Source organism: Tursiops truncatus, chromosome 5 (genome assembly GCF_011762595.2).
Source record: "Tursiops truncatus isolate mTurTru1 chromosome 5, mTurTru1.mat.Y, whole genome shotgun sequence".
NCBI lineage: Eukaryota > Metazoa > Chordata > Mammalia > Artiodactyla > Delphinidae > Tursiops > Tursiops truncatus.
Window position 1 is genome coordinate 18,044,305 of NC_047038.1, and position 12,805 is coordinate 18,057,109.

Genomic DNA, 12,805 nt, shown 5'->3' on the forward strand with positions numbered 1-12,805 from the left:
ACCAAATACGTTTACTACAACCATTAATATGTTTAAACATCCATAAGTTCAATATGCTCCTTGAAACACATGAAGTGATCAACTTTGGCTGATGTGAAAAAACCAACTCACTGAAACTAGTAAAGAGAGAGAGAGAGAGAGAAATAGAGAGAGAGGCGTTTGTGAATCCAGCATCTATCTGGGCTTTCCTGTGCATACTATACATCAGGATAACCAAACTGTTGGTATTGGGAAAGTATTACAGTAAATAAATGAAGAAGAAATGAAAGAATATCACAGATCTAGACAATCATCTTCCAAGCTGTTAATGTCACAAAGATAGAGACAATGTGCGTCTTATGGAAGAGTGTGTTTTTTTTAAGCCGTTACTTTTTTAGCAGTACTTACTAAAATATTTATGGATGATATGTTATGATGTCTGTGTTTTCTTGAAAATAATCCAGGAAGGGGGCTGGGAGACCACTAAGGAGGTTGAGATACAGATAGAACAAAATTGGCCAATGGGGCTTCCCTGGTGGCGCAGTGGTTGAGAGTCCGCCTGCCGATGCAGGGCACACGGGTTCGTGTCCCGGTCCGGGAAGATCCCACATGCCGCGGAGCGGCTGGGCCCGTGAGCCATGGCCGCTGCGCCTGCGCGTCCGGAGCCTGTGCTCCGCAACGGGAGAGGCCACAACAGCGAGAGGCCCGCGTACCGCAAAAAAAAAAAAAAAAAAAAAATTGGCCAATGGTTGTGACAGCTGGGAGATGGTAAATGGAAGTTCATTGCACTGTTCTCTATACTTTTGCATATGTTTGAAATTTTCCATAATCAATTTTTTTAAACTGATGAGGCTCTGAAGCCAAACTGCCTGGGTTTGAATCCCAATTCAGCTACTTAATAGAGATGTAATCTTGGGGAAATTATAGCAAGTTGTGTAACTTCTCTGTAACTCGCCTTCCCCATCTGTAAAAAGGGATGATACAAATGGCCTGTTATGAGGATCAAATGATATAATACATATAAAGTATCTAGAATAATTCCTGATACACAGTAAACACTTAAATGTTAGCTATTATCATCTTTAGGATCCACAAAATTGGATGAAGTCTGGGCTTAGAGTTTCTGCATTGTTAAATGGTTAAGATTGGCTCATGAGAAATTGTTATTCCTTCTTCTTACTGAGAAGCAAAACAGGCGTCCAACAATCCCCCTTCCTCCACACAACAGCTAAATAGACTACAAAGATTGACCAATCTTTCAGTCTTCACCATTCTGATGCACTATCTGCTGCTCCCAAAGAAGGAGAGGCTTCAGGTCAATGCCGCCACGTGCTTCTCTCCACTCCCCAAGGGACTCCTCTTTCTCTCCCAGCACCATGTCCAGGGCCAGCCCACAGTCTCTTGCTGAGACCTCTAGTGGTGGTGCAGTTTAGCAGAAAACCGGTAGACTGGAGTCAAAAGCCCTGGATCTTCATCTTGTCTCTGTCCCTGAATAGCTGTGCAACCTTGGATAATGGCTTGATCTTCCCAGAATCTGGGCAACAAGATGTTGCCAACATTTTTGGAACGCTTGTCTTGAAACTCCCTTTGCAGACTATTAGAAAATTCTCGTGAGCCCCCTTCAATGACAGCAAACCTTCAGCCTCTGAGGGTAAAATCATAACCATACACAGCCAAGATGATGTGAAGGAAGTACGTCATAAAGCTGGCTTTGGTTTAAAACCTGATGTAACTATTAATAAGGGAGATCAAATTTCCTTTTAGGAAGCATATACTGACTTTTAAAAACAGTCCTGAAGAAGAGCAGTGACCAAATTCCCAGATTAAACATAAATGGCTTCTTCAGAAGATGTCTGCCTTACAAAACTTTCCTTGCGCTATGTTTGCTAATTTTTCTTTAAGCCAACTTTGTTACTTTTAAATCTCACCTTAAAAAGAATCATAGTCATGCCACCTACAAAGTACTTGAGTGTGTGGGCTTTGTCCTTTGTATAGATGTATTCACGTAGGTAAATTTACAAGTCAAAAAATCATAAAATGATTCCTATTTCAAGTTAACAGCTTAAAGAAATTCAGTACCAGTGGGAGCTTGATTGATTGTGTTTCATCCTCTGTAAAATGGGGCTCAAAGTAATATGCCTACCTCATAGGGTTGTTTTAAGGATTAAGTGAGTAAATATACGAAAAGTATTTAGACAAACTAGCTTATAATAAAAGCCATATATGTGTTAGTTACTATTATCCTTATTAATGTTTCACTGTTTCCAGTTCTCAAAAATAAAATGTCTCTCATTCGGTTTCATTTTTCATTCATCCTGTTTATGGCAAATGTATTGATAGATTCATACCTGAGTGCACACACATTTCTGAGGATTTGAAAGGCTCTTAAAATTTCTTCCTATATTTAGGCAGGCATTCTTATCTTGATAGATAAGCTTATATGCAAATACATGGGTTTCTACATAAGGGCTCCAACACAGACACTGATTGTGGGATGACTACCTATTTCTGGTTTTCAGAAAATACCTATACATATCTATCAATCAGCAAATATTTACTGCATGCCAACTCTACCCAAGTTAATGTGGTAGGAAGTATGGAAATACAGGGAGAAAAAGGCACAAGCCTACTCCTGGGGAGGACAGTATCCCAGTTGAAGAAGGAGAAACATTTGCATATGAATCTGGTGCACCAGTTATGGTTACAGGTCACCTGTGAGTGCTAAGTGACTGGGGCAAAGGTAATGATGTTCTTCCACCTGCAGTGGAAGAACAGGGGTGGGGAAAAGGCAGAGAAGGCTCTAGCGACCAGGATAGTTCAAAATCCTTTCAGAGAAGATGGACCTGAGCCGAGGCTTTAGCGATGAGTAAGATTCAGAAAAGGGAAAAGGAGGGGGAAGGGCATGAACAAAGGGAAGGAGAGATTCTGAGTGGACACTGGGACGATCACACAGACTCAAGCAGAGAGCTGAGGTAAAGAAATCGTGGCAGAGAGAGTTAGCACAGGTATCCAGACTCTGACACCAGCCTAAAGAATTTCAACTTTATGTCGGAAAGTGAAAAACAAATACCGTATGCTAACACATATATATGGAATAGAAAAAAAAAATGGTTCTGAAGAACCTAGGGGCAGGACAGGAATAAAGACACAGAGGTAGAGAATGGACTTGAGGACACGGGGAGGAGGGAGGGTAAGCTGGGACGAAGTGAGAGAGTGGCATGGACATATATACACTACCCAATGTAAAATAGATAGCTAGTGGGAAGCAGCCGCATAGCACAGGGAGATCAGCTCGGTGCTTTGTGACCACCTAGAGGGGTGGGATAGGGAGGGTGAGAGGGAGACAGAAGAGGGAGGAGATATGGGGATATATGTATATGTATAGCTGATTCTCTTTGTTATACAGCAGAAACTAACACATCATTGTAAAGCAATTATACCCTAATAAAGATGTTAAAAAATCTAAAAAAAGAATTTCAACTTTATCTCATGAGTGATACAAAGGTTATAAGGGTTTTGAACAAAGCTTTGACATGAGTCAAGTAGTATTTTAAGAAAATTTCTAGATTTGGGTCCAAAGAGCCTTCTGTGGCTGAACTATTTGCAGATATGGAAATTTGTGATTCCTTTCTCTCCCATTTTCAAGAATTCTGTGGCCCATTTGCCTGTGTTTACCACACTGTCGATTCGTATAATCCCTCAGAGTTGAGTTCCCCTTTCCAAAACAGGACAAGACTGAGGTAGCAAGCACGTGATTTGCCAAAAACTAAATCCATCTCGTACTCAGACTGCATGGCCACGTGATCCTTCTAAATTGGGTACTGACAACTCCTCAGGCTCTGAAACTGTTAGAAGAGAGACACATGCATTCAAATGCCGGCTCTCTTCCCTTAGTAGATTGTTATGGAAATAGAGAAGCATTGCTTTTTTCTTTTTTCCTGACAGTAAAAATTTTTTCTTGTTTTTCCTGATTATATAAATAATACATGCTTACTGTCAAAAATTAAAATACATCAAAGAATAAGGAAGAAGTCACCTGGAGTCCCAATCCTTCTGAGACAACCATCATTAATATTTAGAGATTCACTTTCTAAGCACCTCAACGTGTACAAATACCTAAACCCACATATTTTGTAATTTAATCATGGTTTTCAGTAACGTGCTGGTAATGTAAATGCCTTACTATTTAGTCATTTTGTTGCCTTTCAACTTTCCCTTCTTCTCTTTCCCACCCCTCAGTCCTGCCCTTCCTATACCCAGCTTTATATACTTAGTGTGTATCTTCCATAATTTTATGCCCTTATAAACATACTACATATACACATATAGGATTTTTACATTTCATTGTTAAATTTATAAAAGTAGCAGCCATCAAATACATTTCTCTGCACATATGTCGCCCACTAAACGGTGCATGATGAAAATTCCTCTGTTAAGTGATATTTAATTCATTCTTTTCAATATGTCATGAGATAATAATATTTATTGAGTACTCACTGTGTGCCAGGGACTCTTTCCATATTATGTTGCCACTTTTACTTAATTCTCACAAAAACCTTCTGAGATTGGTATCGCTGTTGTCCTCATGTTATGGCTGAGAAAACAGAGGCATAGAAGCTTAGCACCATTCCCGAGGCCATTCATCATACATGTAAGAGGAATATAGGGATTAAAGCCCAGGCAGTCTGACACAAGAGCCGTGCTGTTCACCCCTATACCACACGGCTGAGCCAGGCATGGTGGGTCTCCCAACCAGCCCATCACTAATGGGCATTCTCTTGATTCCAGTTTTTTGCCACTACAATAATACTTCAATAAATATCCTGATCTATGGGTGCTTTATTTCTTTTATCCAACAAATATTTATTGAGGACCTACTCTGTGCCAGCAACTATTCCAGATGCTAGAGTTCCAGTGGTAAGGGAAACAGGTGCAGTACTAGTTTTCATAGAGCTCATATTCTTGCAGGAGAAGACAATAAATGAATGAATGAACAAACAAGTGAACAAATGAACAAGAAAAATAGGAGATGATGCCATTGAGTCATATGTAGAGAATTAAAATAGGGTAATGTGATAGATAGAGAGCCACTTGGTGATAACTACAGATATTTCTTGTATGACACAGATCCCCAAATGGGAGATTGCTGGGTTGAAAGATATGTTTTTTTTTAACTTTAATAATTACTGCTACTTTGCTTCCTAAAAGGCTTATTTCCAATAAATCTCATTTCTAACAACAGAAATACAGATTTAAAAAATAAACTTTTCTTGTCTTCCTTTTTGACTCACTAAGGGAAGTTTTTAAAGATTTTTCTTTCTCTGCTAACTATGCTGACCTATTTCAAATTCAACGTATATAAATGTACATCGGCTACAAGGTAAACATCAAAAATTAACTTTATATTACTTTACGTACTTTTTAAAGCTTGTGTACTTTTTTTTCACATCTTTATTGGAGTCTAATTGCTTTACAATGTTGTGTTAGTTCCTGCTGTACAACAAAAGTGAATCAGCCATAGGTATACATATGTCCCCATATCCCGTCCCTCCTGAGCCTCCCTCCTACCCTTCCTATCCCATCCCTCCAGGTCATCACAAAGCTGTGTACTTTTATATCATTTTGTGTATACTTTGTGTACGTGTGTATGGCTATTCCTATGAAATCAAGAATATGGGTCTCAGAGAACACTCTCAAAGGAAACACGTGGATTTGTCAGTGAGCTGGGGGTGGAAAACTGTCTTGCTCCTATTCTTAATACAGATAGTGAAAGCAAACATTTTTAAAAGCTAGTTGAACACCACTCAGCTTTACAAAATAGCAAGGAAGCAAGTCTCGTAGATTGAAAAGAGACGCCTATAAAAAAAATCTTGATAAACATTAAAAAGCAACCTTGAGGGGCTGAGGTATTTCAGGAGCAGCAATCAAAAGAATACCACTGAATCCGCCACCCATAGCCTAGGGAGCTAGACTTTCCCACCACATCCCTTTCCTTATTTATAGGCCTGTCTGGTTATCACAAGTTCTCAGGGACTGTCATTATTTAAAAGACTTATAAATATGCAACAGGTATTTCATGGGAGAAAATGCAACTGAATAACTTCCAATCACCCTGAGATGCAGGAAGGAGGAGAGCCTGTCCTACTGGCTCTCACCAGTTCCATGACCCCTCAGCCATGCCAGGGAAAAGTCAACAGCACTCGGATACCTCCTTTCTGCAAAATGCCCTGTCGGATCAGAGGGAGGGCATGGCAGCTTCCATACCTAAACCCAGCCCCTCCATTTTAAAGGGCTACACGCTCTGATTTGTGCCGGAAAGCAGGGTTTTAATTTAACCGTGTTCCGTAAGCAAAAGAAGTGGAAAGAATTCTACGCCTAATCGTTGTGGGGTTTTTTTTTCCTCCCTTGAAATTTGATCATATTCCTAACTTTAGTCATACTGCCTGGTTTCCTTTCCTTAATGGAGTGAAATTTATGTCTGTGATTAGAGAATTGGCTTGGGAAAACCATTTGAGTTTTTAAAGTTACATGTTTTAACAATAATAGATATGGGAACCCTGGAAGAAAACCAGTATGTTTTGGATGTTAATTCAGACATCATAATGACTTGCTATTTCAATCCACAGTTAGTAGGTAATGGTGGTATTAGACATATTCAAGGGGGGAAAAAATTGAGTTGAAAGTTTTCAGAAGGATAGCATAGTGATAAATTTAAAATTATAGCCTAGATGTATAGCTTTTGGGCTAAAATGTCTGGAATTATTTTGAAAATAAAGAATAAGGCGACATGCATTAAAAGAGTAGCTTTTCGGGAAGTGCATTTACTACAAGCATGACATGAATTCTAACTTTCATCGACACAGGAAAAAAGAAATCAGATGTTCTTTGCTTTATGCAATAGATACGTTCCTTAATTCAACCGTATTTTTCAATGTATCAGGGAAACTCACTAGAAATGAAACGATGTGGTCAGACCTTTAGGGGAAGACGAGCAAGGCCACGAAATGCCCTTTGCCCAACACAAACACGCTAAATACCTCCTGGCTGGAGGCTGCTGGGGGTGTCTAGGAGCTCTGTCCTCAGAGCTGCACAAATCTGCATGTAAATGTCTCTACCTTCTTGCTGTGTGACTTACTGAGCCTCATCTACAAAATGGGGTGTTAGCAGTACCTCAACTTCAGAGGACATTATGAGAATTAAATGAGATAAGGTACTAATGTACATAAAACAGAGAAGACGTTAATTACATTTCAGTTCCTTCTTCCTTCCCACCCAGTTTTTATGTTGGCTCTGCGATACTTGAGTTGGAAGAAAGGACTCCCAATGGAAAAAAAAGAGGTGGATGTAGGGGTGAAAAGGAAGAGCTGTCTGGGAGCGGCCTGTACTTCACTTGGAAAAACAATCTCAATTAAAGAACCAAAGAAACACCACCCATATCTGAAGCATAACCTGTGGACAACCCTCTCTTGTAGCACAGAATGCTTTTTCTATATGAATAATTGCCTCCTAATGCTTTTTTTGGTTTTTTGGTTTTTTTGGTTTTTTTTTTTGCGGTACGTGGGCCTCTCACTGTTGTGGCCTCTCCCATTGCAGAGAACAGGCTCCGGACGCGCAGGCTCAGTGGCCATGGCTCACGGGCCCAGCCGCTCCACGGCATGTGGGATCCTCCCGGACCGGGGCATGAACCCATGTCCCCTGCATCGGCAGGCGGACTCTCAACCACTGCGCCACCAGGGAAGCCCGCCTCTTAATGCTTTTAGTTTCTAAGTCTTTCTGATCAAGGCGTACTTAGTCATTTACATAGCTGAGATTTAATAAATATATAATTTATGTCACCCACTTCAATACTGTTCATTTAAATGCTACGGGTCTAGGATACTGTTTGTCCCCAAACAAGTATTAAAATAGTTATTAATTCTAACAGCATGATAGCCAAAAAAAAACTTCCAAAATATCATAAGCATAGCAAAAACGAAAAGCCAAATCTATGCTCGCAAGCGGTTATTTAACATACAAATTCTAAATTCTTAAATATCACTACAGCATATAGCATTCTCCATAACATGTAGGAAAGTACATTCGAGAAGTCTAAGTGACTCCTGAGGCTTCTTAAGAGGTTAATGACGTTAAAAATACAGGATTAAAAATTGTATAGAAGTATTTTCTGACTAAGAACTTTCATTTTCGTAGACCCTCACTTGCCGTTTCCATCAGTCTCTCGGGTGACTTTGGGTGAAGGTCCATTTTTCACAAGGGACCAAATGTTGATCACTTGACAAGAGTTGCGGGCTGCCTCCGTCGGGACACGTGAAGAAACGCAGAATCACCCTGAGGCGCTGGGCACTTTATTCGCTGCAGAAGCCACTTGTTCCCACGCACGGGATGAAATGTCAGAGCTTTGGGCCTGACGGAGATTACACAGCATCATGGGCTTTTAGGATACCTCGTGAGTAGGTGAAATTGCCAATATTATCTCCCTAAATGCCAAAGGCCAGCACTACAGATAGAGGAATCAGGATGCAATTAATCACACCTAGCACAGACAGGAACTGAGAGCAAGAAGACATGTTTTAAATCAACTTTAAACCTAGTGTCTTTTGCAGGCATCTCTCTTTTTTTGAACGCGGATGGGTAATAGTCAGATACCTGTGGGCCATCCATGCCCTGCCTTAAAGAGACCGGTCTGATGATAAAGCGGTCTTGACTTCATTCAACAATCTAAATTACCCAATCTCCTTACATGGTGTGAGAAGTCATTTGGCAAGGAGAATTTTCAAGTTCATTTCTTTCTTTGTTCTCCATGTCCCTGAGATCTACCTACAGAGCCTGGTTTTCTAGACAATTTGCCACAAGTTGTTTCTCTGTTTTTGTCTTGGTTTTTTAATTATAACTAAAGACTACTGAAATATTTGAGACTCTTTTTATTCCACATTTAAAAACAAATAATCATTCACGTAAGTTACAAAATCAATTCAGTAAAGAGGGGGAAAATTATACAAACTCGTGATTTGCGTAACACAAGTCCACACAACTAGACTGTCTCCCATCTTCTTTTAAGCTTTTAACTAGTTCTTTTGGCATCATATTTAGATGGTTTTACATAGCACCAATCCTCTAATTAAAATATTTAAATAAGATTTCATACTAACGTGGCTTTATCCTAACATTTCTTAAACGAATACAGAAAAAAAATCCATTAGAGTCAATTCTCGGCTCCCCATTTCCACCAACATCCACTCCATCACCACTGCCAGCCCCAAACTGCTTTATTGCAGTGGAATTATGTTATAATGTTAAATTGCTGTAATTCAAGTTTCCAGACTAGAGGAAAAGCAGCCTTAGAGATAGTCGTTCTCAGGCGAATTAGCAAATGAAAAGAAGTGTGTTGAAGGAAAAGTCAGGGAGCTGGGGAAGGAACTCCCACAGGCTGTTTCCAGGCCCTTTTACCCACCTCTCACCCCCATCCCTCTGTGTCTTCCTGGGGTTTTGTTGTTGTGGATTTAAGCGTGTTTGAAGTAGTGGGAGGACGATTGAAAGGTGATGGCCACTTGGTGCTGGGGCTAAAGAACCTTGAAGAGTTCAACTCGGGCTCCCACTACTGCCCACTCCGTCTCTCTCCTCAGCTCCTAACGCCCTCCATGCTCAGCTGGGTCCTTTCCAAGTGAAGAGTGGCTGAAGCAGGGACCAGAGAAAACATTTCTGGAAGATAATTCCTTGCTGTAGAAAATGAGCTGTAATCAAATCAATAAAGCATCATTCCTATGAGCCTCTACCTGACATAGAAATTACATTGTTCTACCGAACACTCCTTTGAAATGAGATGCCATCGCTCCCCACATCCCTTCATTGAATAAAGATTCATTCAGAATTATTACGTGTCAGGTCCTCTGCCAGACACAGGGGGGAGACACAAAGATGAAATGACAAAATGATGAGCCCTGCCCTCAACGTGCTGGGAAGGGGGTGGTGGAGGGAAGGAGTATAAACCCTAACTTCTCTTTGTAGCTCTTTTTCCCCTTTAATCAAGCCCACATGTTTAACGCAGGGGAACTGAATGTGGTGAGGAGGGAAGGATTATAAAAATGTTCACTTTCATCCTACAGATATGAGAAAATAAGAACATATTGCCATTACTCGACAACTTTATGGCTCCGAATAACGCCAGCACACAGTAAATCAAGGCAGCCTCGCATGGGCTTCACCGAACGGGCACCTCACGTTTGCTCGGGGAGGGAGCCCCGGTGATGCCAGCCCAGTGCCCGGCTGCCCAGGGCCCCAGACGGGAGGAGAAAGGGCCGAGGAAGACAGGAGCCCCATCTGCTCTCAGAGCCAACAAAAAGCCCACCAACCCCCAGGCCCTCCACAAACCTTCCTTCTCTTCTTAAGAAATGACAGAAATCAGGAAATATTACTTCAGCTTGCAGGCTTCTGTCCTGGCCTATCAAACCCACAGAGAAGTCCCAGCAAATTACTGGAAACTGCACTTTGAACTTAGCCCCTGGCAAGGAGCCCAGTCAAACACAAATGTAAAAAGTTCCTCTCCTCCGAGGGGCCCCTGCGCCAGGGTGTCCCTATAGACACTCGGAGAGCTGATTGCAACAGGTTGGAATGAGGCCCTGAGTCAGGAAAACAAGCCCTGACCAGTATGATTTCCTACTGCCTGTGTTGTTTCTCAAAAAAGTTTTTTTTGGCTTCCTCTCCCTCGTTTGTTGGACTGGGTTACAGGCTCAGGTCCCATCGAGGAAAAGATTGGCACCATGTTCACAAAAATGCTGGATTGTGTTTGGTTCCCAAACTGCTCCATCAGCCCCGCTGGTAAGTCGGGTCATGTCAGGGGACAGCAGGGGTCGGGGGACCGGTCAGGCCAGTTGCTAAGCAAATTCTCTGAGCTCCTAGGGCCTCCAGAAGTAATTAGCTGGTAAACCCTGAGGATATTTCCACCTCCCACAGGGAGACAATCTTCCTCTGACCACTAGACTTCACTCCACGGTGTTAAAAGACACCAACAACAGGGGCTGTCAGAGCACAAGCACCTTCTGCGGTGCCAGGTCCCCTGGCGGCTTCTCCTTCTTCAGAGGAAACGACTAAAACATGGGCCTCTTTCTAGCTCTGTTCTATTTCTAAGAAAACTCAATTTGCACACACAAATAAACTGACTCATTATAAAACTAAGAGGTCAAAGAGAGACAGATAACACTGAAGGTTAGACAGCTGGAGAAACAAGCCTCTATTCCAGCTGCAGTGGGAGCTCCTTGGAGGAAGCAGTAAATCCCCGGGGGAGCCAGCAGCGACCTGCGAAGTGGAGAGGCTGCCCTCCTCCTCCACTTTCTGTCAGATCAAACATTCCTTTCCCCGGAACCGAAGCGGATGCAAATCACCGTCAGATCGGCCAGCAGTGACCTAACGCTCCTAACGTGCAATTATTCTAACTGCTTTCTCATAATGGGGCTTTTCCCTATGATACTTGTATTGTTTCATAGGCAGGGTATGAAGAGTGCAGTGATCTACTCTTCTGATAATTTTATAAAGAAAATTCCCCAAAACGTGTTTTTTAAAGCCCTGTGTTCTCTCTACGGATCTCGCAGGGATTGCTAGAACTGCTTGTTCCATCTCTAAGCCCACAGCTTCCCCCCTTCCCTGACCTCTGACTGACCCAGTGCTACAATAACCAACAGTCAATGAGCACCACACCATTCCCCCCCAAAATGCTATTGGTAAAGTCTCCCTTATAAGGCACTCCTGGCTGGCCCTGGCATATTCCAGGGTGCTTCCCAGAGCTTGGGCACTGTGATTGTTAAAGCTGAACGCTACCATTTGCTCCCCCTCTCCTACCTCCCAGTGGTTCTAGGAGAAGTAACTCAAGAAGAACAATACACCCAGATCCCATATAAAGTCTATCAAGATGGTGCGTTCAGGTGAATCGCCCTCTCATCCATGCACTCAAAACGCATTTATAATGATTCTCCCTAACAAAGCCAATCTTACCACGTAGATCGCTCTCAGGCGCTGTGTCCTCATCTACAAAGTGACCTGGGAGAAAAGTACCTAACACTTCGGGAGGTTGCCCCAATAGATGGCCAGGGTGAGCGGTCACACTCAGCATAGGGGAGAGGCCCAGGGAATAGCTGGAAAGAGGAGATTTGACGCAGGACGGGAAGGGAGCCTCTGGTGCCTCCCAGGAAAGTGAAGCCTGCCAGTGTATGAACCTCCCCCCATGAGAAAAGGGCAAGAACCAACAGCAGTGTCAGGAACTGAGTTTGGTGGGTATCAGGCATTAGAGCAGCGTGTCTTGAACTCAGGTGTCACGAGAAGCCCCAGGAATGCTTGATCAGCGGGCAGACTCCTCAGCCGTCCCCAGCTTACTCCCAGAGGTTCTGATCCACTTGTCTGGTCAGGCCCCAGGGGATGCTGATGCTGGACATTCATAAACCACAGTTTGAAAAACACGAACTTAGAGAATGAAAGGAAGAAGAGGATCAGGAAGGGTGAAAACAGAGAGGCGTGGAAGGCAGCAAGAGACAGTCTAGAAAATGGAAGAACCAAGATGGTGTAGCAGTAGTTCAGAATGTAAAAAGAAGACAGGGGCTTCCCTGGTGGCACAGTGGTTGAGAATCTGCCTGCCGGTGCAGGGGACACAGGTTCGTGTCCCGGTCTGGGAGGATCCCACATGCTGCGGAGCAACTGGGCCCGTGAGCCATGGCCGCTGAGCCTGCGCGTCCGGAGTCTGTGCTCCGCAACAAGAGAGGCCACAACAGTGAGAGGCCCCCGCACCGCGATGAAGAGTGGCTCCCGCTCGCCGCAACTGGAGAAAGCCCTCGCACAGAAA

General features: G+C 42.8%; 1 long non-coding RNA gene across 2 annotated transcripts in view; it reads right to left on the bottom strand.

Annotated features, from left to right (window-relative positions):
• LOC109548766 (uncharacterized) overlaps nt 1-11,486 on the bottom strand; it is a 42,791-nt gene extending 31,305 nt beyond the window's left edge. For both annotated transcript variants that reach the window (XR_002174910.3, XR_002174911.3), the window contains exons 1-2: nt 10,348-11,486; nt 4,477-4,573 (exon numbers count right to left, since the gene is read on the bottom strand). This is a non-coding gene — a long non-coding RNA (uncharacterized lncRNA). The remainder of the gene's footprint in view (nt 1-4,476; nt 4,574-10,347) is intronic.
• Between the last annotated feature and the right edge of the window lie 1,319 nt (nt 11,487-12,805).